Source organism: Equus quagga, chromosome 11, assembly GCF_021613505.1.
Source record: "Equus quagga isolate Etosha38 chromosome 11, UCLA_HA_Equagga_1.0, whole genome shotgun sequence".
Taxonomy (NCBI): Eukaryota; Metazoa; Chordata; class Mammalia; order Perissodactyla; family Equidae; genus Equus; species Equus quagga.
Genome location: NC_060277.1, coordinates 80,693,571 through 80,721,554, shown reverse-complemented (window position 1 = coordinate 80,721,554; position 27,984 = coordinate 80,693,571). Strand labels below are relative to the sequence as shown.

The window sequence follows — 27,984 nt, the reverse complement described above, 5'->3', positions numbered from 1 at the left end:
GAAGTGGATTCCAGGGAACAAAAGACCAGGCACCTTTGACGGGGTCCACTCCTCAGTGAACAAGTCCACCTGATAGGAACATGGTGAGAGTTCTGGGTCCCTGGTCTTACCGGCTGCTCCCTTGGCATGACTCCAAACACCCAATGACTATAGTGTCTTATGAGGATAAAAGGACCCAGAACTGGAACTTGCAGCTTAAAGGACTCCCACTCAGGGAGAGAAAGGTGATTCAGGAGCTGGCCAACGTGAGCTCTTGGCAGCCCAGGCTGGACTGAAGGACTTGACCACACTAACCAGGTGGCATGTCCAACTCTCAGGAGCCAACCATCCCTTCTAATCAGGAAACGAGAGTGATAGTTTCTCTTCAGCACAGGGTTAGAGGGAGACAGGAATGCGGGTTTAGTGCATGTCTGATGACATGAGTGGCCTGCCACTCAGAGGAACAGGGGCCCTGCCCGAGTCCAAGGGTCTCCAGAGGACATAGGGATGCACTCTAATCAAGATGACTAGGGAATTCTCTGATGCACCTGTTACTTGTTCCAGCTCTCTAAGGGACAACATTTAGGATGTGGGAGAGAAAGCAAGGTAAAAGAGATGGTGGGGTTGGGTAGACTGGAATGTTTGAAAGAACCCTCAGTGATCCACAGGGTAAATGTCCTTCTGAAACAGGAGCCCTTAAATGTAACTAAGGCCTGTGGCTCTAAAAGGGTAGCATGAGGGGTCTACAGATCTGCACATGGGATAAAACTGCAGAGAACTACATACGCACATACACACACCAGTGTGTGCAAAACTGGTGAAATCTGAACAGGGCCAGTGGACTGTACCGATGCCAATTTGCAGTTGTGGTGTTGTACTGGAGTTATGCAAGACGTTACCACTGGGGGAAGCTGGATGAAGGGTATACAAGATCTCTCTGTGTTATTTCTTACAACCGCGTATGAGTCTACAATTATCTCAAAAGGAAAAAGAGGTATAAAAAAGGAAAAAATAACTAAGGAATATTCTGTTCCCTCAACAGAGTTCTGTTCTCTGCTGCTTGACATAGAGACTGGAAAAGCATAGGCGGAAAAGAAACAAGCCTTTGATCTGTGAGCTCTCTCAAGGCAGAAGACGGATAAGAATGACCCACACTGTCTTTCATCACACATTATCATCCCATTTTTTGGAGGGGAAAACTGAGGCTCAGGGCAGCGTCGGCCACAGTGGCTGAGCCGTCTCCTAGTCCTGGTCGGCTGACTCCCAAGCCTGGGCTCTTGCCACCATACCATCAAGTTGGTAGTGTTTCTACTTCCAGAGCCCCAGAACATGTGCCCTCCAAGGGTAAGCTTCGTCCAGGAGGCAAAATGTGTCAATTCTATCAAGTAGTCATTAAGTATTTTGCCACCAAGAGTACAGAGTTAAAAAAAAAAGAAAAAAAAAAAAAAGAGGGGCCGGCCACGTGGCTGAGTGGTTAAGTTCACGCATTCTGCTTGGGCGGCCCAGGGTTCGCTGGTTGGGATCCTGGGTGAGGACATGGCACCACTCATCAGGCCATGCTGAGGCACAGTATCCCACATGCCACAACCAGAGGCACTCACAACTAGAATATGCAACTATGTACTGGGGGGCTTTGGGGAAGAGAAGAAGAAGAAAGAAGAAACAAAAGAAGAGTGGCAATAGATGTTAGCCCAGGTGCCAATCTTTAAAAAAAAAAAAAAAAAGAAAGAATAAAACAAGGCCCCTGTCTTCAAGAATCTGAGTCTGTGGTTGTTTACAGGAAACCAACACACCTAGGGATGAGCTGGACTTTCCTAAGAGTGACACAGGGTCAGAGAAGGTGAGGTCTGTGGGGAGTGGGCGGGTAGAGAGGGCCCTTGGAAAGGGGTGGCTGTGTCTTTTTTTTCCAGTTTTTTTTATTGTGGTAAAATACACATAATGTAAAATTTGCTATCTTAATAATTTTTAAGTGTACAGTTCAGGGGTATTAAGTACATTCATATTGTCATGCAACTGTCACCACCATCCATCTCCATAGCTCTTTTTATTTTGCAAGATTGAAACTCTGCATCTATTAAACAATAGCTCCTTATTCCCCCCTCCTCCCAGCCCTTGGCAACCACCATCCTACTTTCTGTCTTTATGAATTTGACCACTCTAAGCCCTTCATATAAGTGGAATCTACCGTATTTGTCTTTCTGTCACTGACTTATTTCATCCAGCATAATGTCATCAAGGTTCATCGATGTTGTAGCATATGTCAGAATTTCCTCCCTTTTCAAGGCTGAATAATATTCCATTGTATGGTTATACCACATTTTGCTTATCCATTCATCCATTGATTACTTCCCCCTTTTCGCTATTGTGAATAATGCTGCTATGAACATGGATGTACAAATATCTGTTTGAGGCTCTGTTTTCAATTCTTTTGAGAATATACCTGGAAGTGGAATTGCTGGATCCTTTGGTAATTCTATTTTTAATTTTTTGAGGATAGGGGGCAGCTATGTCTTAAAGATCATAAGGTTTTGGTTTTAGTTTTTGTTTAGTTTTTTTTGGTGGGGGAGCTTGTTTTTATTATTAAAAAAAATAAGTAATATATGTACATATGATTCACAATTCAAAAGGTCCAGAAAGATATGCAGAAAAGCCTCCCTCCCACTCCTATTTCCCCATCACCCAGCTCTCCTCCCCAGAGGTAACCAGTGTTAGCAGCTTCATGCTTATTCGTCAAGAGAGATTTTCAGGCATGTACAGACAATTACATATATCTATTAGGAGGGTTTTGATAGGTACAGAAAAGAAGAAAGAAAGGACACCAAGTAAGATAGAATTGTCATGGGAAAAACTCACCTTGGTACTCTTAAATTCTGTCTCTTTGTTTTAAGGGTGTCTCATAAACAGCATATAATTTAATTTTAATTTTGACTCAATCTTTAAGTCTTTGTCTTTTAATAAGGAGGTTTTACCCATTTACATTTTTTTTTTTTTTTTTGGTATTTAACTGATTTGGTCTTCTTGATAGAAGGGAAATAATTCCTTTGCAAAAACAAATGCCTCTTGGTTTTACCTTCTGGTTAAGTTTTATTCTTTCTTTCTGAGATTCTGATCTTCTAATCTCCACTGTCCCTTTTACTTTTCTTCCCTAGTGTTCTGGAAGAAGTTTTTATTTCATTACTGGTTAACTTTAAAATATCATTTAAAAAATTCTTTAACTTGTAATCATTTAATACTTTTATTCTGAGAGCCTTAAATGAGAAATAATATAACCAGCACCTGTATTCCCACTGTCCATCATTAGTGTGCTAGTTGTCAGTGTATTGCCTCTCAGCTCCAAATCCACCATGGTGTGCATGCTTTGGGATATTGGAGCTGCACCCTGTAAAGGCTTCCCCTTTATCAGCTGGCACAACATTAGGCTTGGTGAGGAGAGGGTGCTGGAGGAGCACTGAAGGCATAGCAGAGGAAGGGCCATCTCCTCCTGGCTCCCGTGCAATGTCCACTCCTGTGGCACAGCTGCCAGCAGCATATGGGAGGGCCAGCAATGCTCCCCTCCAGGGAGGTACGCTGCACCCTGTGGGCAGCGTCCTGGTTGCCAGCTATCGCCTGGCAGCTGTGGAGCACCTCTGGCTGAAGCACCTCAGTGAATTCCGTGAGGTCCACAGCCACACCCTCTCTTGGCCTTGGGTTGAGGGGCCCTCTCGCAAGTGTGTTCCTTCCTGGGCACACTCTCTCTTAGCCCTGGACGTAGCAGCTGCTCCCCTCATTTGCTACTCCTGTATCCTTCAGCGGGCTCTTTAACCCTCTGAGGAGTTAACCACCTTAATTAGTTAGGAATTCTTTATATTAAATTTTCCCTGTGTTCTTCCTGTCTCCTGATTGGACCCTGACTGACACCTTTAGTAAAGTTAACATTTTGTCATATTTACTTGCTTTTGTTTTATTTTAAGGAAAAGACACATTACAGGCATAAACTCCCCTCTCACTGCCACTCCCAGTGCTATCCCCTTTCTCCAAGAAGGAACCATTATTCTGAGTTTGAGGTGAATCCTTCCATTTAAAACATCTTGACATCCATTCATAATATACTTTTTAAAAATTTATACTATTTTTGGGGCTGGCCCTGTGGCCAAGTGGTTAAGTTCGCGCGCTCCGCTGTAGGCAGCCCAGTGTTTTGTTGGTTCGAATCCTGGGCGCAGACATGGCACTGCTCATCAAAACCATGCTGAGGCAGCATCCCACATGCCATGACTGGAAGGACCCACAACGAAGAATATACAACTATGTACTGGGGGCTTTGGGGAGAAAAAAGGAAATAAAATAAAATCTTTAAAAAAAAATTTATACTATTTTTACATTTTAAAAGGTATATTAGTGGTATATTTTCCATATTATTCTGAATCTTGTTTCTATTGACCCACATTACATTATTTAAAACTATCCATGTGGAGATGTATAGATCTAATTCATTCCTCTTAAAGTGTTGTATAATATCCCATTGTATAAACATATCATATATCATTAATTTATTCCTCTACAGATATTCAGTTATATTGTCTCCAATATTTGGCTACTTTAAACAATAGTGTAGTACAGTGTACATCTTATGTATGCACATGTCGGAATTTCTCCAGGGAACAAAACCAGAAATTGAATTTTCTGAATAGGTCATAGAGTATGCACATTTTTAAATGTTATTAGTTGCTGCTTATTTGCTCTCGGAATGGAAATATTTACACTTCCACCGGCCGTGTATAGCAGTATCATTTTCCTCACATTCTCACCAACACTTTATATTACTAGGCCTCTTAATTTTTCCCAATCTGATGAGTGAAAAAAGTATCTCATTTTTCTTTTCATGGCTTTAGTGGCCATTTGACTATCCTCTTCTGTGAATTGTCTGTTCATATTGTTTCTTACTTTTCTGTTGGCTGTTTGTCTTTTTCTTACAGATTATAGGCATTCTTTATACATTCTGATAGATACGTTATATATTGCAAATATTTCCCAGTAAATTGCCTGCCTTTTAGTCTTGCTTATGGTATATTTTGCCTTAGACAAGATTTAATTTTAATAAAGTTAAATAAATCTATTTTTTATTTTATTCGTTGTTCTTATTGTGTTATTCGAGAAATCTTTCTTTATTCTGGTTATGAAAAATATTAACCTCTAATTGTTTTTCATGTTTAGGTCACTAAAACATCTACATTTTATTTTTGTGAATGACGTGTCACAGCTGTGTTATTAACTAGTCTTTCTTTTCCCTGTGATTAGCGATATCTCTAACATATGCCATGATCCCATATAGGGATATGAATATGTTCCTGAGCTCTCTATTCTATTTTATTGTTTATTTTATCTGTGTTAATTAACTATGTTAATTAGGATAAAAAAACAAGCTGCCAAAACAAGAGTTCCAACAATCATGTGACTTAAAGAACAAGGTTTACTCTGCTCCACGGAACCAGTCAGGAGCCCATGTGCCTTCCATCTTGTGGCTCAATCGTTCCCTGTTGAAATCTGGGTCACTGCCACATTTGAGTTCCAGTCTGAGGGAAGGAAGAAGAAAGAACATGGAGAAAACACTCCTGCTGCTGTAAGAATCATAGCCCAGCAGGGGAACACCTCACTTCCGCTCATATTCCATTAGTGACAGCATAGCTCATAGCATCACCAAACTGCAAAAAGCGCTGGAAAATGTCATGCCCAGCTAGGCTGCCATGTGCCTAAGTGCCACTCTGTTAGCATGCAAAAAGAAAAAAATTGGATTTTGGTGGACAGCTAGCATCTCCATCACAAACCTTGGCCAGTGTCAAACTCTTTTAATGACTAGCCTCACTTCTTAGCTAGCTCCCTTCATGTTGGCAAATGGCTACCAGAGCTCCAAGTGGCTAATCCTTACACACTGTTAATTAGTGTCTATTGCTGCATTATAAATTAGCCCAAAACTTAGTGGCTTGAACAGTAAACTTGGAAGTAAAGATGGCAGAATGGAAAGATGACATCACCGAGCCTTTGAATTAACTAATCCTGCCTCAGAACATCTTATGATAGAGATAATAAATCCCCTTACAGTTTAAGCTAATTTGAGCTGGGTTTTCTGTTACTTAATAGCTGAAAGCAATCTGTCTGATACATATTTTTAAATACTTGCTATATCAGTTAGGATGAACTAAATTACGCTACAATAATGACCAGCAAAATCCCAGTCATTTAAAACAGTAAAGGCTTACTTCTCTCTTGTACTACTGGTCTATTACAGGTTGGCTGGGGGTTCTGCCTCACTCTAGGCCATCAGCTCGGAGAGCAGCCTATGTCTGAAATACTGGTGGTTGCCATGGCAGAGAGAAAGAGATCACTGGATGGTCCTGTACCAGTCATTAAATGTTCGCTCCTGGACGTGACACAAATCACTTCAGCTCACAACCCATTGGCCCCATGAAGGGACCAGAAAGTGCAGTCCTACCATGTGCCAAAGTGCTGGAAATATCTGCTGGACGGCACTAATGCTTTTAAGTTTATAAATTTTCCTCTAAATCCTGCTTTAACTGCTCCTTACCAATTTTACCTAGTACTTTTATTATCATCCTTAAATAAACTTTTAATTTGAGAATGTTTTAGATTTACAGAAAATTTGTGAAGATGGCACCTAGGAAGTTCTCATATACATGACCCCCAAATTCCCCTAGATTAATAACCTACATTTGTGTGGTACATTCGTCACAATCAATGCACTAATATTGATATGTTATTATTAACTAAAGTCCATACTTTATGCAGATTTCTTTAGTTTTTATCCACTGTTCTGTTCTAGGATCCTATCCAGGGTACCACATTACAGTAATCCTCATGTCTCCTTAGGCTCCATTTGGCTGTGACAGTTTCTCAGGCTTTCCTCGTTTTTCACGACCTTGACAGTTTTAAGGAGTATCAGTCAGGTATTTTGTAGAATGTTCCTCAACTGAGATTCATTTGATGTTTTTCTCATGATTAGACTGGGGTTAAGGGTTTTTGAGAGGGCAACCACAGAGGTAAAGTGCTGTTCTCATCACATCAAACCAAGGGTACAGACTATCAATATGACTTATCACGGCTGATGTTGACCTTGATCACCTGGCTGACGTAGTGTTTATCAGATTTCTCCACCGTAAAATTACTCCTTTTTCTCCCTTTCCATACTGTACTCTTTGGAAGAAAGTCACTGTGCACAGACCACACTTAAGGAGTAAGGAGTCGACTCCACCTCCTTGAGGGCAGAGTATCTACATAAATTATTTGTAATTTTTCTACACAGGAGATTTGTCTATTCTCCCTACTAATTTATTTATTCAACCATTTATATAAACCAGTATGGATTCACGGATATTTAGTTTGGGTTATAATCCAATACTACATTATTTATTTTGTTGCTCAAATTGCTCAGCTTGGGATGCTAGGAGCTCTCAGTTGGCTCCTATGTCTCTTAGAACCTCATCAATGTGAGTGGTTTCATATTTGAGCACTCTCTCACTTTCTGGCACTGCGAAATGCTCCAGGCTCATCTTGTGTATTTCCTGCCCCAGTTCTAGAATCAGTCATTTCTCCAAGGAACCCTGCTTCCTTTTACTGAAGAATGGTATTAGAAACCAAGATCTGGGTGCTAGGTGTGCCCATTGCTACTGGGGCCATTGTTTCTAGGCCCTCTCAGCTGGCAGAGCAAGGAAATATGTGTGTGTATACTAACCCACATATGCACACATATCTGTATATAATTCTGTAAGTAAGCACCTGTATCTATATTAAACTAAGCGTAAATTCACTCTGATGTCTCAGGCTCTGATCTACTGCCACATGGACCATTCTAGCCTCAATGCTTTACTTAGCTATAACTTCCCACAACAACGAGAAGCCTGGCTCCCATCCATTAACTTAAATGTTCAATTCCAGTATCCATGTATTGTGGTTCAGAATTGTTAACCCTTTCACTATCATTTAATTCTAAATATTTAATTAATTTTCATGGATTTACTCTTTAACCATGAATTATTTAGAAGTTTGGTTTTTAGTTGCCAAACATAGAAGGTCTTGTTAGCTCTTTTGCTGTGGTTGATTTTTAATTTTCTTGCATTGTGGTCTGAAAACATGTCCTGTATAATGTGGATTCCCTGGAATGTTTTGAGACTTCCTCCGTAATCTAATGTATGTTCAATTTTGGTAACAGTTCCATATATGATTGGAAAAAAATGTATAAATTTTGGTACATCTACTCTATGCCATTAAAAACATCATTATGAAAATGTAGAAAGTATACAAATGTTTGAGATAATGTGAAATGAAAAAAACACTGAACACATGCTATGTTTGCAGCAATGTAAACTATTCAGGCATAAAACAAAGACTGGAAAGGAATAAGCAAAAATGAAAATAAGCATCGACATATAGTGGTGGGATTCTAGGTAATTTTTTTCTCTTCTCAAAATTGTATTTAAAGTTTTAGTGTTTCTATAATTTATAAAACTCTAAAAACAATTCTCCCAGAAAATACTGGTTTGATAAGTTAACAAAGAATCAAAAGTATTTAATTCTACAGGTCGTTTTTGAGCCCCTGCTATGTGTTGGGCACCATGCTGAACCCTAGGGATCTGGGAATGAGAAGTCAAGGTCATTTCCTTCAGAGACTCTTAGATCAAGAGGGGCAGACCACACACAAGTAATTCCTACACAAGGCAGATAGCAAGAGGGCCCCAAAGAAGCCCATACGTGGTGCTGCTGGAAGACAGCACTGGAAGCAATTAATTTAGATTCAGCAGGGAGGAGGGGGTATGCAGTGTCCTACGGGAGCAGTAGGAACTAGAGAGGATCTCAGGGATCCCTGTGTGGACCCAGGGAGGGACCACACACAAAGGAAGATCTTGAATAATAGTAAAATTTGATGTTTGTGTAAGACTTCATAATTTACAGAATCTCTCAACACATACACAATCTCATTGCTATTTGCCTTTCTATCTCTGTGCTATTTAACCTGTGTGGTACATATTACTATTTTCATACCCATTTTTTACAGAGTTGGAAACTCAGGTTCAGAGAGGGGGTGGAAGTTGTCCAAGGTGACACAGCTAGTAAGGGACAGAAGCAGGACTCAGATATAGTTTTCTGACTCCAAGTAGAGTTTCCTTCATGTAAACCCCTCTTAGAAAATAACTCCTTTGCCATGCACTTAGAAAGAACCATAAAAATGGCTCAGCTAATCTGTCTCACTCGGTGAGAAGGAATATCATCAAATGTTCTCTCAAGGAGGAGCTACTGTGAAATGGAAATCGAGAGTTAAGCTAGGCGGGCAGCTGGACCGAGGCAGAGCCTGGCTGGACGTTCTGTGGAGGTAGTCTCTTGTCCATTGTTGACCACAGAAGGGGCCCATCCAACTGCCCCAGAGGCACCAGAATGCAGCCCTGGGAGCTCAGAGCCACTGCAGGCACCGGCCCACGCCAGCTGCAGCTCTACAGCCCTTGCTTACAGGGCCCAGAGGACTTGGGGAATGAATCAAAATGAGCAAATGCTCAGCCTCTCGCCTCCATCTCTCTCCCCACCACCCACCTAGTTGGTGTTCTCTGTTCCCAAGGGCCTCCCCAAACATCCCTCCTCTGGTGTCTGCAGGGTATCCACTCAGCTTCTTCAGTCCTGCTCCTCACCCAGACGCTCCTCCTCCTCCTCCTGCCCACCTTCTCAGCTGTCCAAAAGCCTGATGCTGGGAAGAGTGGAGGTCATCTGAGCACCAGCACCCCCAGTGCTGCTCCCTCCCCACCACACACTTAATTACTGACTCTCCCAGGTTTCTCATCTCTCTGCCAAGCTGTACTTTTAACTAACATGCTATATGTATCTGTTACAGGCCATCTCAAATCCGCTTTGAAAGAGGGGAGGTTGTCATTTCATTAATAATGTATTTATTCCCTCAACAAATATTTATTGAACACCTATTGTATGCCTGTGTTAGATGCTGGGAATCCAATGGTAAGTAAAACAGCTATAGCTCCTGTTCTTTTGGAGTATCCAGTCTAGCCAGCAGCGCAGACACTAAGAAACTATGCTCAGAAATAAATATGTACGTGTGGCAAGTACTTTGAAAGAACAGAAACATAACAGAGGGAGCCTACCCTGGATATGAACAGAAGGCAAAGAGCTAGAACTATTTGGTGAACAGCCCTAAAGATGACACATACACTTATGTCTATACATTTCCCTGTAAGCACTGCTTTAACTGTACCCTACAAATTTGAATACTAAGTGCATTCATAATCGTTCAATTCTAAATATTTAGTAATTTTTATTGATTTCCTCTTTAACCTACAGATTATGTAGAAGTGAAGTTTTTCATTTCAAAACACAAGGGGCTTTGTTAGCTCTCTGTCTGCGCTTGATTTCTGATTTTATTGCGCTGTGGTCTGAGAACATGTTCTGTATAATGGTGATTCTCTGGAATGTTTTAAGACTCCCCTTGTGACCTAATTAATAGGTGTTCAAGTTGGGTTACTGTTCCGTATCCAATTGAAAAAAAATACAGTGTATTCACTTTGGCATATCAGTGTATATGGATATTATGAAAAGGATTATTTAAAAGATCATGAGACTTGAAAGATGAAAAAGTTGCCCAGGAGAAGAGCCTTCCAAGCTGCCGGAACAGAAATTTTCCCTTGCCTAAATTTCCCTTTAGGCACTGAGAGCCTAAAGCTGGTAGTGCGGCTGGAGCCAGAGAGAGGTGGAAACAGGCAGGCTGTGACAGAGGTGAGGCAGGCAGGGGCCAACTTATGAATAAAATAGAAATGAATATAAGTGAATAATAACCAGATTGGATTACAAGAGCCAATCGTCAAATCCAGGCTCCTACTCCCCTCCCGGCGAAAAGTAAGGTGCAGCTTAGACCTCATCCAGAACTGACCCCAGCATGCCCACATTCCCCAAGCCCCTGCTGCCATGCCTGATCCCTTCCGTCCTGTCTCAGCCCCAGATTCCTCACGTGGGGGCGATACTACCAAGGTTCATAGCTCAGGGGAGATGATGGCTGGAAGGCCTGCCTCATAACAGGCATGCGCAACGGCCGGCGCCACGCCCCCGTGTCCTCTTCCAGCGACGCGGGGCGCTCCTAAGCCGAGGCGAGGGAGGCGGTGAAGCGCCCCAGCTGCCTTATGCCGACGCCTGGGTGCGAATCCGCCGTTCCCTGTTAGCTGTCCCCGGGCCAGCCGCGAGTCTGGGTGCCTCCGTGTCTGCACCCGTGACAATGGGGACACTCCATCCGCCTCATATAGGAGGCGGTTAAATAAGAGAATAACTCACTGTAAGCACCTGGCACATAGTAAGCTCTCAATAAACGTGCGTGTTATTTCTACCCCACTCCTATGGCTGGGTAAATGATAACAGGACAGGGACAGAGTCTGTAGCCGCTGTAGGGCCCTTGGCAGGGGCGTTCCTCCCCTCCCGCCCGGCATCCCCATCCTTCCGGCCTGGCCAAGGGCAGCGCCAAGGGCGGCCGCGGAAGGAGCAGCTGCCCCGGCGGCGCAACACGCCCACCCCCACCCCCACCCCCACTGTCGCGCGGATCCTCCCGAGCGTCCAACTTCATTTCCACTTCAATTTTATCAGCGGCCGGGGAGCCGGGCAGGAGATAGGAGGCCGGCCCTGACACGAATTAGCCCGGAGATCGCCCGATACGGCTCGGCCCGGCTCCGGCGGCCGCGCGCCTCCCTCGCCTCTCCTTTGTGTCCGCCTTGCCTCTCCCGGCCTCGCGCCCTCCGTTCCCGCCGCGCCGGCCGGGGCCAAGAGCTAGTTTGCATTTGGCCACGGTTACCAGACCGAGCGGGCGGCGCGGGGCTCCCCCCCCCCCCCCCCCCCCCCCCCCCCCCACCCCCCCGCAGGCGCCAAGGTCACCCTGGGCCCACCCCAGCCCCCGGGCGCGCGGGGGGCCTCGCTGCTCCTCCCCGAAGCCCCTCTCACCTTCCCCAGCTGGGGGCCGGGAGCGGCTAGGAGCCTGGGGGAGGGCGTCCCGTGGGGGTGTCTGACTGGGGAACCTGTCCCTGTCCGGGGCCTTGTATACGCCATCCCGTTTCATCTTCCCAGGAACCCTGAGAAATGAGGAGATAGAGAAAAGGAAACTGAGGCTCAGAGAGGCAACGATACCTGCCCAAGGTCACACTGCGCATAAGGGTCTGGCCCGGATTTGGACTCAAATCTATTGATTCCAAGATCTTTTGTGAGAGGTGGGTCGGCCATATTTACACATTTGGTATTGACCCCTTTTCCTACTACAGAAGTCACGGGAATTAAGCACTCCCAAATTTATTGCAAGAAAGGAGGCCAAATAAGATGGGAGAGACCCTCAGAGTTTGCTAAGGGGGAAGGGTAATGACTTCCTCCCATTCTTCTGTCCCCACATGCCCCCCACCACAACACACCCTTCCCAAGATCCCGCCCCATGGTCCCCTATAATCCCCACCCTCACTCCAGGCTTGACTCAGAGAGCCCACTTTGCTATGTTCCACCGACACTAAGAGCAGAGGCCCAGGAACCGGCTCTGGGACCCGGGGGTCTCTCCCCAGCTCCTCCCCAGGGCCTGGGGGAGGGGAGGCTAGCCTTGCCCAGCTCCCCACCTCCGTTTCCGGGGTGCTGCTGGGGAAAATTTATGTCCCTCTCAGGTTTGGGAACCGATCCCACACTAAAAAGAAAGAAGAAAGAGAGAAAGAAATGATTTTAATTTTTTTTAGGTCCAGAAATGAAGCAGAAGTGAGTAAATTTTAATGAAACGGTGCAAAAATGACATCATTTACTCAGAAATCATTAATTTGTCAGCATTAATATTTCAGCTACAACATTGCCTGTCATTTTGTGCCTGCAATGACTGATAAATCTATAAAAGCGTGCTGCTAATTTACTGAATATTTATGTGCAGTGTCATTTGCAGAGTAAGAATGGAATTTATTTCGTGCCGAGTTCTGCGGGAGAACATTCCCCACAAACCTTCACCCTGGTAGGTGGGGGAGGGCAGGGGGAGACTGCAAACTTCCTGGAAAACTAGTGACAGGGCGGCGACAAAGGGGGCCCCAGGGCTCAGCCCCCCAGCTCCAGTGCACTCAGGACGGACCGCCTCACTTTTGCTCTGGTGGTGCAAAGGCACTTTCGGAATGCCCTTCCCTCCCCCATCTTGGCAAGTCCAAATTTTACCTCTTCTCCACAGTCCTCTTCAGATGTTTCTGCTCCCAGGAAGGCACCCTGGATTCGGCCGCCCCTGCACTGCAGTGGGGTGGGGCCTTAGCAGAGAAGATGGCAGGACAGGTGGGCTCCAGGTCCTGGGTGAGTTCTCAGAAGAGAGGGTCAGAGAAGAGGTTAAGTGCTCGATGCGGGAGTCAGGCAGCCTGAATTCCAAGACCTGGTGCTGTGAATGGTCTCAGAAATCTGGGTCTCAGTATCCTCATCTGGAACATGGGAGGCTGCCAGTCCTGGTTCCTGGAGACACTGAGGATTGACTGACCTAATGCGTGTAAAGCTACTCGCAGAGGACCCAGGAAATGTTAGCTGCTGCCTGTTGTTGAAGGAATTGCTGCCACAGTCCCTGAAGTGTCCCTTTCCTGGGTCTGCTTCCCCGGATGGGAAGGAGGAGGCCCTGAGACCTGTCCCCACAGTCCTGAGAGGACCATGACCCCTGACAGGGCTCCTTGCTCCCCAAATGCGTCTGCCTCCCCAGCCTCGAAGGAGAGCCCCTCCCCTCTCCTCACTCCCTCCTCATTTCCACATGCTTGAGTGACCAGAATTCCGAGGATCTATCCAGAAGCTTCCGGAAGCAGTCAGCCCTGTTTCCCTGGCCCTGGGAGCTGTGTGGGCAAAGGACGACCGTCCTTTGAAACACTTTCATTTTACAGAGAACAAAATCAAGGCTCTGAGAGGGGCACCAGAGCCCGAAGACCCCTCGCCCCACTTCCCCATCCCCCAAACCAAGAAGAGCACAAATCACAAGGCTTCAAGTTTTGCACAATTTTGCTCAATTTCCTGCCTGAATGGCACAGGGCCTGACCCTCTGCAGGTACTCAGGAAATGTTCGCGGAATCAATAAAGAACAGCTAAATCTCCCATCTTCTGAGAGCTCTTTGTCTCCTCCCTCCCTCCTGCTCCCCACACTCCACCAGGGCCCAACTCAGGTGGCGGTGGGTTCTCCTCTGTAATGCCTCTCAAATTGCTCCTTTTTCTTCTTTGCCACTGCCTCTGCTTCAGTGGAGTCCTCCGTTAACGCTTACCTGGACCACTGCAATAGTCTGCTCGCCGCTCTCCCTGCCTCCCTTTCCCCCTCTGATACAGTGAGCACAGAGCTGCCAGAGCTGTCTTAGGAGCAGTCCTGAGAACGCCACTCCCCAACTCGAAGAGCTCCCGTGGCTCCCCGCTGCTGGGGGAAATGCAGCCAGAGCCCTTCCAGGTCCATCGTGCCCGGCTCCTCTTCTTTGCTCTCTGACAGACCCACCCGCTGTTTCACATACACGTCCCACGCTTCCAGTCTCCAAGCCTTTGTTGTCCCTTCTGCCAGATGTCTGTCCATTCCTCACAGCCAAAATCTGTCCTTCAAGGCCCATGACAGCCAGGAAAGCTCTAGAAAGCTTCCTGACCCCCTCAGAAGAATTCCTCCTCATTCCAAGCAGGACCACGGGGCAGGAAACCACGTTCCCTCCCAGGTGGGCCCTGCTGTTGGAGGACCTGTCAGCTAGAGGAGGAGAGGGGAACCCATTGTCTGAATCCAGGGGAGAACAATAGACTGGTCATCAGGGGACCTGGGCTCTCATTCTCACAGTTTAGCACTGGGTGGCCTTGACCTTACCATACTCTGTCTGTGAAATGGGCTGGTCCAGCTCTCTCCAGTCCATACTGAGTCTGTCATGTTCACAGCTGCATCCTGGCACCAATCACAGTAGCAAGGCATACAGCGGTTGCTCAGTAAATACTCATTGAATGACCTCCATGCCAGGCTTCTGAGGTCCATCACTCGGTACGGTCCAGGCTGATCTTTGGGGGCTCATGCAGGGACAGGTGGAGGGAAATGCTGTGAGGCTAGCACTGAAGAGCAACGCACTTTCACATAAATGATGCTGTTTAAACCTCACAGTCGCCCTGTGGGCTGGACTTCCCTGTCCCCATTTCACAGATAAGGAAAGTGAGGCTAGAAGGTTAAGTGACCTGCTCAGGCCTCACACCCAGGACTTTGGCTCCAAATCCAGTGCCCTTCCTCCTGCATCCAAAGGCTTTTCTTTGCTCTTAGGATAAACCCCAAGTCTTCCGTGGCTTCCAAGGCCCCTGTGACCCTCTCCAAGCTCTCTCTCCCCCCTGAGTCAGAGCCACGCTGGCCTTCCAGTTGTTCCTTCAACACTTGGGGCTCATTCCTACCTCTGGGCCCTTGCACGTGCTGTTCTCTCTGCCTGGAAAGTTCCTCCTCACCATCCAGGTCTCAGTTCTAATGTCACCTTCTCAGAGAGGCCTTCCTTACCCACCCAAACTAAGATAAGTGTTTTGTTTCCTCATATGCCACCTGAAATGATCTTATACATCTATGGCCTGTTCATCATCTGTGTCCTCCGTGACGGTGGGGACTTTGCTGCCTTGCTCACCCCTGGAGGCCCAGCACCTGGCTGAGAGGGGCTGGTGGGTAGATGGATCTTTGTGGCTCTCCCTGGATGTGTAAGAGTAAGACTGTGAACTTCCATCTTCCAGGAGAAGACGTGGAGGCTCTGGTGCTGGTGGGTGGGGGTAGGGATGTGGTCGGTTGGGGACACCAGGAATAGAAGGTGCAGCCTGTGCCCAGAAGCTGGATCCAAGAGAGGCTGAAGCTGGGAGGAGGTGCCTCCCCACCCTTGTCCTCACCATTGTCCCCCCCATGCCTCACACTCATTTCCTTCCTGGAGTCAGTCTCATTTGCTTTCCCTAAAAGCCGCTGGAGGAGCCAATATGTACGTGATGAATATTTCATCTCCTGAGCGTGGGTTTGCGGGAGAACTGTGATCACCCGGGGAGGGAGTGCTGCCCAGCCGTGCCTGCGAAGGAGGGGGCCTGCGAGGGCCGCTGGCAATAGGGTTTCCAAGATGCAGGTTCCAGGGCCCACCCACCTGCTCCTGTGGACACCCTTGGCACTGGGAGGCTCACAGGGGGTGGGGCAGCCCTGAATCTGGGGCACAGACACTTTGTGCTCCCTGGGACCCCCAGCTCTTCCCTGGTTGGGGCAGACTTTGCTGTAAGCTCAGAGGCTCAAGTTGCCCAGGCCAAAGGTTCCGCTGGCACTGGCACGAAGGTGTGGAGTCTGTCCTGGTCATCACATAGAGAGGCTTCTCACCTAGGATCCTGCAAATTCTCTTACCCCAGGAACTGAGGCTGGGAAACTGCAGACTGAGAATGGAAGGAGGAGACAGATAAAGCACCCAGGAGTAAGTAGGGAAGGGCAAGGAGGATGAGCAGTCAGGCGCTGCTATGCTGTACCCGTCCCCAACCCCTCAGCCGTGACCACAGCATCCGCACGGGAGGGGCAAACCCAGCTGCTCGGCTCTGGGGTCGGCCAGTCCTGGCTGCCAGTCCTCTGCTCCTCCACCAGTTGAGTGACCTCTGAACCTCTCTAAGCCTCAGTTTCCTCGTCTGAAAAATGGTGTTGGTCATGCTACCTGGCAGGGTGATTGTAAGGGGCCAGCAGATGCCTGGCACCCTCAAAGGCTTTAGTATTCTCACACCACACATGCACACATACACCCCCCCACACACAAAGCATCTCCATTACAGTTCCTCTAGCATCCATGTCTGGGTAGGAACAAAGGACCATCCATTCCCTCCTCCTGCACCCAGGTTCTCTCTCCTCTCCCTCTACCCTGTCCCCCCTTGCTGCCCGCCCACCCCTCTCCACAACCTTGAGCCCCTGCTCCCTAAGGAACTGGGGGCGTGGGGAAGGCACCTTGCCCCCTGGGCCTCAGCCAGCCCTGGGTCCAGATGACCCCTTGCTGTGGACCCCTCGCCTCCAGCCCCAACCCTCGAAGCCAGCTCCTGTCCCTCCCCACCGTGGCCAGGAGCAATGCTATCGCTCTCGTCCCCACCCACCACATTACCCTCTGAATACTCTCATTATACCATTACTAATTAGGGCTGCTCAGCAAATTGGCGGCTGCATTAGAGGGAGACAGTGTGCGGGAGCATATGGCATAATATCGTATTAATGAACACTCTAAATTCAAACCCGGGTCAGCTGCTCGCTTCTCGCCGGTGTCACCCACGCTAAAGGGAGGGAGGGGGATAAGGCAGTCAACCTTTCCCTCGCTTTCCTCGCTTCTCTCCAAACACACATTCCCCAGCGTGGGCTAGGCTGGCTGAGGTTTTTATCATATCTGGCAAATGGGGAGAGAAATAAAAGAGTCTGGGCCTATGCGGGGGCCACAGAAGGATCTCCCCCTCCCCATGATGTATAAGTGGACGCTTAGCATGGTCATGAAGAATAATAATTAATAATAGTAAACCAGGGCCTGTGGGCCAGGCTTTTCACCCAGATTCTGTCTGCCTCTTGATATCCCTTGGAGGGGGTTTTAGCACAGAAGGGCAAACTGAGGGCCTCAGAGGTCAGGGGGCATTCCCAAGGTCATTTGGTGGCTGAGCCAGAGTCCAGGGGGAAGAGCCTAGTCCCAGGAGGGTCACGAAAACCCAGCACAGGACCCTCTGCCACCCCTGCCAACTCTCTCCCAGGCCAGTAGCACCCACAGACCCATGGAGCCCCAAGGCCACTGGTTTTACCAGGGGGTGAGGGACCTGGGGGGCTCACCCAGTGAATTCAGAGGCAGAGCTCAGACACAGGCTTCCTTATCTTCAAGCCCCTAGGGTGAAGCTGGGTATCTCTTTTCACCCCCGACAGTTTGAGAACTTGGCTTCTAGAGTTCAACCCCAGAGCAGACAACGGTGTTCCTCTTCTCACTCTCTCTCCCTCACCTCTTTGCCTTGTTCCTCAGAGGACACATAGGATGATGAATTCACGGGCTGGTCTGTGAGTCCCAGAGGTGTCCTCCTGCCTCCGTGCATGCCAGGAGGAGGAGGTGACCAGGGGACAGTTGTGAGTGGGGCTATTTTGGGGTCGGTCTGAGGAGGCCTCAAAGAAGAGGGGAGCTCTGACCAAGGCTCCTGGGTGGAATGGAAAGGCCTGAACCAAAGCAGCCTTCTCTCCCTCTCCCAGCCAGGGGGGCAGTGCCCACAGTCCCGGGCCTGAGCCTGTCCCAGGCACGCTGACCCTCGCGGTTCTGAGCCTGAAGGGCTGCCCCTCAGCATCCGTCTCGCTGTCTGTTGGGGTGATGTCAGGGATCCTCCACCAGTAACCGGCTTCCTAAGCTCATGATTCCTCATTTCACTTCAAAATGGAGAGTGGTTCCAATCCTGCTGCCTGCTGAACCCAGAGACTGGCGAGGGGAGAGGCAGGCCCACTCAGGCTCGGGTCCCCCATCTCTGCCCAGGCTTGTCCTTGCCCTGCTACAGCATCCCTCAGCTCTGCCCACTGGGAAGCCTTCCCTGACTAAGACCACAGAGCCCTTGGCATCCGAGCATGTCTTAGAGACTCATTTTACATGATGTCCCCAACTGAGGACCAAGTCTCTCTCTCTCTCTCAGAGAAGGGAGGGTGGGAGAGCCTGGCCAGATTCTCACCAAAGCAAAACCAAATGAAAAACACCCTCCTCCCTGTGCCCACCCCGCCCCCACTCTGGGAGCCCACTTCCCTAGGGTGAGTCTACTTTCAGCACCTCAGGGATGTCTGTGGGTGCTCCGGGCTAGCAGTCAAGACGGATTTCAACTCCGAATGAGTCACAGGGCAAACCTCTTCTAGTGCCTTCTCTGGCTTCAACCTTTGTGCATTCAGTTCCTGATGCCCTTTGGTCTCCCTCACCCAGGGCTGTGACGCTCAGCAGATGTCCCCAGGCCATGAAAGGGTTTATAAGGACACATTGTTTGGCGATACTTGTCAGAGCATTGGAGCCACCAGGCGGAAGGCCTTCTCTCCCAAGTCTGCCAGGGATGTGGAGTCCTGTCCACCTCCTGGAGTATGTGATGCGGCTGTCGGGGAAGAATTAGGGGTGGTAGCGCTGACTTCCTTGGAGGGCCCTGGTCTGGAATCAGGGAGAAGTAACAAGCTTTAAAGGCCATGTTGCTGCAGGACTCCAGGAAGTGAGTGCCTTCTCGCTGTCCTTCTCCACCTGTGAAATGGGTGTACTGACAGCAGCTTAGCCAGGGTTGGGAGAGGCCTCTGTGAAAGACCTACCCACTGAGGTGTGAGGCTCTGGCACGGCTTCGCTCCTCCCTAGTCGGCTCCATCAAAAAGAAAGAGCAGCCTGGATAAGTGACTGCCCCTCTCCTGGGCTATGGGATAAGGGTGGAGGCTGGGGGCACCCTACACTGCTGCCCCGAGACTAGCAGACTTCGGGGCCTCGGAGGTGCCCACAGAGGGTGCAAAAGCCAGCCTCCCCCCCGCAGACCTGCAGCCCCACAGACGCGGCGCCCCACACCACGACGGTGGGGCAGGGCACTAGAACCCAACGCGGTGCTGGGCGGGGCAACCCAGGGGAGGCGGCGCCCCTTTCCCCGGTCACGTGGGGTCACTGGTCGCTGACTCGCCCTGCGTGCACATCCCGCACGCCCCTCAGCCGCCCAGCCACCTTGGCCCGCGTCCCTGCCACTCCCGCCGCGCAGTCATAGGATCATTTTCTTTTGTCTGCGGAACCCGCAGATGCTCTCCCTCTGCCCATAGCTCTCCCCACAGGGGAGCCCAGGAGGAGTAAATAATTGTGGCCCCTCCCAGCCCGGACCAGCAGGTAGAACGCGGGGGTGTCATCAAGCCTTCCATGCCAATTACTTTATCCAGCCCCTCCAAGCCACAATCACCCCCACGCCCCGCAGCTGGAGCCCCCCACCCCCTAGTAGGGGAGTAAACAAGTCCCGGAAATGTGTTGGCTGGTCTCTGGGCTTTAGAAGCAGCTTGTTGGGACTTGCCTGGGTGTGGGGACGCCCAGATCCATCTCTCCAGAGGTAACAATGCAGCCCTATGTTGAAGCTTTGGCTGTGTTGTGTGTGTGTGTGTGTGTGTGTGTGTGTGTGTGTGTGTACCAAGATTGCAGAGAGGTTTGGCCTCTTCCCCAGGGGTGAGTGGCTGAGCTAGAAGGGATCGGAGGTCATCTCCTTGGAACTTGGGACTCAGAGAGGTGAGGTGACTTGCCCAGGTAACAAGGCCAGCAGGACAGAGCCCCAGGTCTGATAGAGTGCACTTTCCACAAGAGACCCCTGTCACTAGAGCTCTGTCCGGGGACCCCCTAAACAAGAAAACCCCAAACTCACACTTTGCCCACAGCCTTGTCCCACTGGCCCTATGTCAAGGTTGAGAACAGGACCGGCTACGGGATTTGGGGTGCCCAGTGCAAAGTGAAAATGCAGAGCCCCTTGTTCAAAATTATTAAGACTTCCAAGACAGCAAGAGAAGAGCATTAAACCATTAAAGCTTCTAAGCGCAGGGCTGGGTACACACATCACCAGCCTGTAAACCTGGCCCTGAGCTAGGACCATATCAGTCTGCTTCTTCTGCTGCTATGAGGGCCTTGGGTAAAATCCCCACACACATTCTGGAAGCCTCCTTGCCTAGAGTCAGGGTTCTACAGCCATAGTGACCCACCCCAGGGATCCCACCCCAGCCCCCACTAGGTGCAGTCAGTCTGGCAACTCCAGCCTGGGGAGGGGAAACTGAGTCAGCATCCTGGGCCTGGGCTGACCCCAGAATCAGCAGGGAGCTGGCCTGGGGATCAGAGGAGATCTGGCCCTTGCAGGAGCAGTGCGCAGGGACTCGGGCTTCCAAGGGGGAAGCTGCCCAGAGCCGGGGCCCGGTGGATTTCAGAAGAGGGCAGGGGCCAGGGGTTCCTGGGGGCCATGCTTGCTCAGGGTTTCTGTGTTTCTTGTAGAGGGCGTGGGCCACACGGGTGTCTTTCACTTCTGTGGGTGTGTAACATTGTGTGTGTAGGGCATGCCTGTGCTGGGGGATCCTTCTGTGCACAGGCTGCACATACACCTGTGCGTACACTCAGCCCGAGTGCAAGGTGGGCAGACTTACCCCCGCCCCCCACCGGTGCTGCCCCCACGGGTGCCCTGGCCTCTGTTATAGAGGGCATGTTCCTATCCTCGGGCATTCTGCATTGGAATTCAGGCCCTTGCCAGCCTGTTCCCTGCTTGCTAACTATAAACTATCTGATTTATATTCATTAACCAGTACTAGACAGCGGCAGGCACAGCAAACTTCAGTGGGGTACATGCCTCCATCGACAGGCGGACTGCATTTCAGTTAATTAAGGGGCTGTAATTGTTGTCCAGGACAAGGGTCCCCAGGGCACAGGCTTTGTAAATAACTACCCTCCACTACCCCCACCTCTCACCCCACCCCTCTCTCCTCCTTCCCTCCTTCCCAGGCCTCAGAAGCCAGGTAAAGGGAGCTGGGGCGGGGAAGAACGCTGTGGGAAGGTGGGGGTGAAGCCCTGGATGTGGGGGATGCCCCTCCTCCATCCCTGCCCCAGAAAGGCCACAATTCAAGGGCCTGAGGTGGGCTGGGGGGAGTCCTAGGCAGAGCATGGTGGAGCTGGGTCATAGAAACCTGGATGTTCCTGCCCATACTGGCTCAGTCCGGGAAGGCAGGCCCTGTCTGCACACGGGCGCTGGTGCACGCGCACACACGTACCCACCTCCAGGCCCAGTTATTTATGCTGCTTCCCTCTCCTCTGCCTACAAACCCACCCTCTGAGCCCAATCCTGGAACCTGGGCACTGGGCAGGCTTTCTGGCATCTGTCGTACACTGGGGGACTCCAGGGGGTCCAGCAGAGAGCTAAGCAAAAAGGTGTCGTCTCACCAGCCCAAACAGATGGAGGAGGGACCTCTTACAAGAATCTAACGAGGAAGGCTTGCCGCCTTAGGAACTCTCAGACTAACGGGAGAAATCCCGGTCTGATGGGGCAGGGGAGTGCCATCCGGGAGCTCCCACTTTGTTAGGAGGCAGGGCCTTCCTCTCAAGAAGTTCCTGGTCTGATGTAGAGGGGGGAGCAGGGGGCAATCTGGGAGGACAAGTCTGACGAGGGAGGTAGATGCTAAAGACACCCAGAGCCTCCCATGTAAACAGGTCTCCTGCAGGTGAGCAGCAGTCCCTGAGAGCACGACAGGGTGGGACTGACCTCCGGGGAGCGGGGATCCCAGAGCTCAAATGGGAATTAAAGGAGGATCCAGCCTTGTGAACAGATGAGCTTTGCTGGAGGCCGGTTTCATCCAGCTCTTCTTTGCACAAATGTTTCCCAGTGCCCACTACGTGCCAGGGATAAAATGCCAAGTAACACGGCCAGGGTCCCTGCCTTCCCAGAGAACAAAGGGTGGGAGAGAGTGTATGCACTTGTGTGTACACATGCCTGGTGTGTGCAGGTCATGTGTATGCGTATGCACGTGCTATTTGTGCATATTTTCCAAATACCTATCGAGTGCCTACTACATTTCAGACACCCCACAGGGCACAAGAGAAAAGAGCAAGTATGACAGTGTTTCTGCCCTCCTGGAACTTCCATTGGCCCACGTGTCTGTGTGTGCACGTGGGCACACTGCATGGGTCCATGCTCTGTCTGTGTGTGCAGGCCCCAGAAAGGGAACTTTCACACCTGCCCCCGCAGGACCTGAGCCAGGACTCATACTACTTGGTGACCATTCCCAACCGCTCTCAGTATTATTATCCTCTGACATCTTGAACCTGTGACTACCTCTGTGGGCCCGGAGAACCCACACGTGTTCTCTTTTCAGCCTGAAAAGGTGTCAGCTGCCCTTGAATCACTAAATAATCACCCTAAGGCAAATCAGAATTGATTTTTGTTAACCTCACTTGCAGTTTAGGCTAATCTGGGCCCCTCCTCCACCCACCACCCCATCCCAGGCACAAATCTCAGGGCTGACCACAACCTTTAAAGTGACTTCTGGCAGGATGCTTCTGGGAGTTGGTGTGCAACTTGGATCTATGTAGATAAAGTCGAGCAAAGAAGAGAAAATAAGTTTCCCTCTCCCTTCCCCCACCTCCTCTCTCCTCATTCCACCTATCAGCCCTTATCTGAAAGAAAAATTAGAGAGTTATTAGGAGTTTCATTAGGGGTGAGCGGGTTGGTAATGAAATTACGTTTCAGCTGCTTCTCAGCCCCTGTAAGTATTAAGTGGTCTGATCAATGGTGTTCACACAATTAATTCTGCCTGACTGCAGAGAGTGACTGTATCGACAGTTGGGTTTCACACCTCGAACTTTGTTTCTTAGCCAAAACGTGCCTTCAGGAAGCTTGGAAGGTGAGGGTGGGGGCCCCTGTCTGTGAGGGCCTTTGCTGAAGGCCACATTCAAGCGCATATAGATGGTTTTTTTCTTTAAGCTTAAAGGAAATTTAGGTATCACACCGAAAGGAAATTATTGAATTCTAGGCTAGGAGAGACGAAATGATCCACCCTCCTGCCCCCGGTTTATTCAGTGGACCAGCTTCCCTGCGCCCCTGCGCCGGCCCTCGGACCTGACCCAGTCCAGGCCTCCCTCCCGGGACAGGGCAGCTCAGCCTGCTACCCTCGGCCTCTCCTGCGTGTTATCCCAGGCTATCAGGACAGCCTTCCTTGTATCCCACTCAAATCTCTGCTGCTTTAATTTAATCCACTGACTCTTGTTGGGTCTTCTGGGGATACGGGAGGCTGCTTGGTCTGGCCCTTTGTGAAACAACGCTACCGACAGCAAAGGTCGTGTTCTTGAAGCTGAGGAACCTCCAGACCCTGCCCACCAGGACATATGTCTTTCCTGTCACCCACACCCCTCTTCCCCGTGGCCTCTGGACACACTGCTCTAGCAGGGGTGGGCTGGGCCCTAACACCAGGGTTTCAGGTTTGTGGTGGCTCTTTACACAATTCCACAGTAAGTCCTGCTTCTCGGTAATGCCTCCCAGGAGAGAGCCGGAGTTTACTGGAGGGAAGGCTGTAAAAGTGTTGGTGGCAATGAGATGCTGGGAAGGAGGTGGAGGGGCGGGGAGAGGGGATGGATAGACTCAGACCGGGAGATGGGAGAGGCTGTAACAACAGTGGCAGCTACATCCTTTGAACCCTCGCTAAGGGGCATGCGCTGCTTTACAGGTCTGGTTTCATGAGATCCTCCCACCTGCCTGAGGAACTGGATGCTCTTACCCCCTTTAGCAGATGGACTGAGGCAGGGAGGGGTTAAGGTCTTTCCCAGGGGCAACGACTAGTAAATGGCGGGACTTCCTGAGAGGCTGGAAAGGCTCACATCTTCCTTGCTCAGCTGGGCTCACCGTGTTGCCCCAGCGTCCACCACTTCCTCCAGGAAGCCCTCCTCCGGCATAAACAGAATGTGAGTGGGTTGCCCGCAGCCCCTGGACACCTCCATCGCTAGGCCCTGCCTGCGCTTTTTTTGTCAGCCTCACGAAGGTCCCTGCTTCTTGCTGGCTTGTCTGCCTGTGTCTCCTGCATATTTCTGCTGGGTCACGTGTCCGGTTCTGACAGCAATGGGCAAATCGTAACCTCTGCCCCCCTGCAGTGCAGCATGAGGGGTTAACAAAGGAACCCATAGGAGGAGAAGGATCCTGAGCTCCCTGACCAGCAGGCGGTCCTGAGTGAGGAGGCCAGGTGCTCGAAGCCTTGGGGTGGGGGTGGGGGGCTCCTGGGCCAGGGAGTGGCCTTTCACCTGGGTGGCTGAAAAGGGAGGAAAGGAAATGGTTATTGGGGCCTCCTCTTGTCCATTGTAAACCTTTACTCCAGACCCCCAGCTCAACAACCACAATGACCAACAATAAAGGAGTTAAGCCGCCAATTTCCATACATTCATCTAATGGAATACTGTGTGGCCATCAACATACCTAACCACACAGGGACATCAAGGCGGGAGTATCAGGATCGAAATAGTACAAGCCCAATTGCGGGGAGGAGGTGTGAGACTATGCCAGACCCTGGTGCTCAGCAGTATCCACATCCCTCATCTTGCTTCCTCCTCCTCATAATCCAGTGGGGTAATAATATTTTCATCCTTTTCTTACAAATGTGGAAACTGAGGCTCAGAGCAGTTAGGTAACTCACCCAAGGCTGCACAGCTAGTAACTGGTAAAGTTGGGATTCCATTCCAGACACGCTGGCTACAGTTCTTGTGCTCTTAACTGCTGCCCTATAATGATTCCATATCGTTGGCCAATCCTTTTCACTTTACAAGGTGCTTCAATGTTTATGCATCTCGTATAAAAATATTCACAACTGCTCTGCGAAGCCACTCTGAATGAGCCCATTTTATAGATGAAGAAATTGAGGCTCAGAGAACAAGAGACTTGCCCAAAGTCACAACGCTAATCCACTGTGGCAAAGGAAGGACTCAGACGCAGGTCTGTACAGGTGTCAACCGTGTACTAGTTAAGGAAGAACAGAAACAGACAAGAAAAGCTAACAAGGACAGGCACCGACCCAGACATAGAGACAGGGCGAAACAGAGGCCTGAAACAGGGAAGGAATAGTGTTCGCCACTCTTGGCCTGTCTTTATTCAAATGTAGAAGGGAAAAAACCATTTTAAGCAAGTGTCTTGCAGCCTTGCATTTAAGAAAAATGCATGGAATTAAGTTCCTAAAAAGCTAGGAAAGCTGAACCAAACCATCATTGGGGCTTGAAATGAGATTTTATGTTTTCCCCATTCTGGGCTCTAAGCCATGAATGGTGCCACGTGCCAGGCTGGTGAGGACCACTTGTTCCTTAGGGGCACCAGGGGCTGGTGGCCGTCAGCCCAGCCTGGCCCTACCCTGGTGAGTGCCAGCTGCTTGCAGGCCCATCCAAGGGCCAGGCTCAGAGAACAGCCATGGGGGTGTTCTAGTTTCTTGCTGCTTAAAGTGTGGTCCACAGACGGGCAGCATCACCTGAGAGTCTGTCGGGAATGCCGAGTGTCAGCTCTACCTGCCGAATCAGAATTAGTATTTTAACAAGATCTGGGGGTGATGTGTGTGCCCATCACAGTTTGAGAAACCCTCTTCTAGCTGAAATCTGAATAGAGGAAGGACAAGCCCAGGTCTCAAAGGCTCCCTCTTCCCCCTGCCCTGGGTACCCAATTTCTGAGCAGCTCACACAGACTCTGGGACTGCTGAAGCCTGACAGCGCGTGGCCATGGGCACAGGGGAAGGAGGGAGGGAGGAGGCCCTCCCGCTCCTGAACCTCTTGAGGTGCCTGCCAGCCGCAGCCGGAGAGGGTGGGGATGGGGAGGTTTGTCTCTGTCAGCAGATCTTTTTGGAAGGAGAGTCAAGGTGCCCCTAGTTCCCTCCCCTCCCACGTGGGGACTACGTGTAAGAACGCCGTGTGCAGGGATGCCAGGGCAGGTGGCCAAGGGCACTGGGTTCACCTTCCCCAGAGGCACTGTGGTTGCAGAGCCTGTCCCTGCCCCTCCCGGGGCCTACACTCCCCGAGCTGGGCCCAGAGGGTCAGAGCAAGGAGCTGCTTCTCTCCAGAAAAGAGGGGACCTCAGTCCTCTGCTCCCACCCCAGGCCTGAAGGAGCTTCCCCTCCTCACCGCTGCCTCCCTTTGGAAGTCTGCCTCCCAGGGTTCCTGCTGAGCTCCAGCCTCCTCCCAGCCACCTGGCCCACAGGGCTGGCCCTCTGATGCCTCCCAGCACACCATCTCCTTAAAGAGACAGCTGCCCCAGGTTTCTTTGCAGTGTAATCACCCTGAGAATAGAGACTCAGAAGCCTGGGGAAGGGGCTGGGCTCTGCCCTTAGACACCCCTCCCCCCCACCCCGAGAACTAGCCATCCTCTAGTCCAAGCGGTTCTCAGCTCTGACTGCCACTGAAATACCTAGGAACCTTTAAGGAATACCGATGCCTGCGGCCCAGTCCAGGCCAGTGAAGTCAGAATGTCTTGGGCCACCACCCGTGGGGGTGGGAGAGGAGGCATCAGTGTTTTTTAAATACCTATTAATACCCAGCCAGGATCAAAAGAACCACTAAGCCAGTCCATCCACCACCTCCTCGCTTTACTGGTGAGGAAGTGTGGCCCAGATAACAATAGTGGTGCTGTGTCCCGAGAGAAGGGCTTGCTCAGGGTCCCACGGCCAAGCCAAGACTGGACTGTACAAGGCAACACAATGGGCTCCCGGCACTAAAAGGATTAACAGGTCTACCAGCCTCTCAGCCCTGTGCCCTTGGGCAAGTTGCCCAAACCCCTGACTTTCAATTTCCTCCCCTCTAAGATGGGGATGCTCATGCCTAATGTATAGACTTGTGGTGAGGATGTCTGACACACATAGGCATTCAATAAAATGTTGCTGGATGAATGAATGAATGAGTGAAAGAATTTGCACTTGGGCTGTTCCCCGGGAGAGGCATGGGGTGCTTCACTTAGAAATCAAGATCTGCAAATCAGTGCCAAGAGAATACTGCTTGTCCAAGGTTCCAGACTTTTGAAACTTCTTCTACCGGAGTGGTGGAGGGCAAAGACCAAGCAGTGGGGGCTTTTCTTCAAGGGGCAGAATTTATCTAGATAATTGAGGCCCCAGGATTTCAGGCCAAGCTGTGGGTAACCTGACAGAAGAATAAGCACTTCATTTGTCTACCAGCCACCTCCCGCCCCGGCCCTGTTCCGCTGGAGTGGCTCCGGCCCCACTGCAGGGGGAGGGGGCTGGGGTACTCACCTTCTCTTCACCCCTCTCCCCCGCTGGAGCCCAGCCAGGGCACCTGTGGGGTCACTGAAACGCTGGCACGGCCGGCCCCTGCGGTGAGGGAGCCAGGCGGGGCCCCCTCCTGTGCTGGCCAGGGTGGAGGTCTAGCCAGTGAAGGAAGAGGAGGGGAGGGCCCCCTCAGGTCTGGTGACAGGGAAGCGGCCTCCTCTGAAGGCTGGAGGAGGGGAGGGGGTGAAGGGAAGTCCCTCTCAGCCTCCCCCATTCCTACAGGCCACAGCAGGCACCTTTGTGCCACCACTCCCAGCCAATTT

At 50.4% G+C, this 27,984-nt stretch overlaps 1 long non-coding RNA gene across 2 annotated transcripts; it reads right to left on the bottom strand.

Annotated features, from left to right (window-relative positions):
* Positions 1-27,956, bottom strand: LOC124246501 (uncharacterized). Of its 2 annotated transcripts, none has more exons than XR_006890516.1 (5): positions 27,686-27,956; positions 13,171-13,306; positions 12,600-12,664; positions 11,947-12,074; positions 1-69 (listed from the first exon to the last, which is right to left on the bottom strand). It is a non-coding gene; the product is annotated as an uncharacterized LOC124246501 (long non-coding RNA). The 2 variants fall into 2 exon arrangements; XR_006890515.1 differs by lacking the exon at positions 1-69 and adding an exon at positions 4,320-5,528.
* Positions 27,957-27,984: the final 28 nt, after the last annotated feature.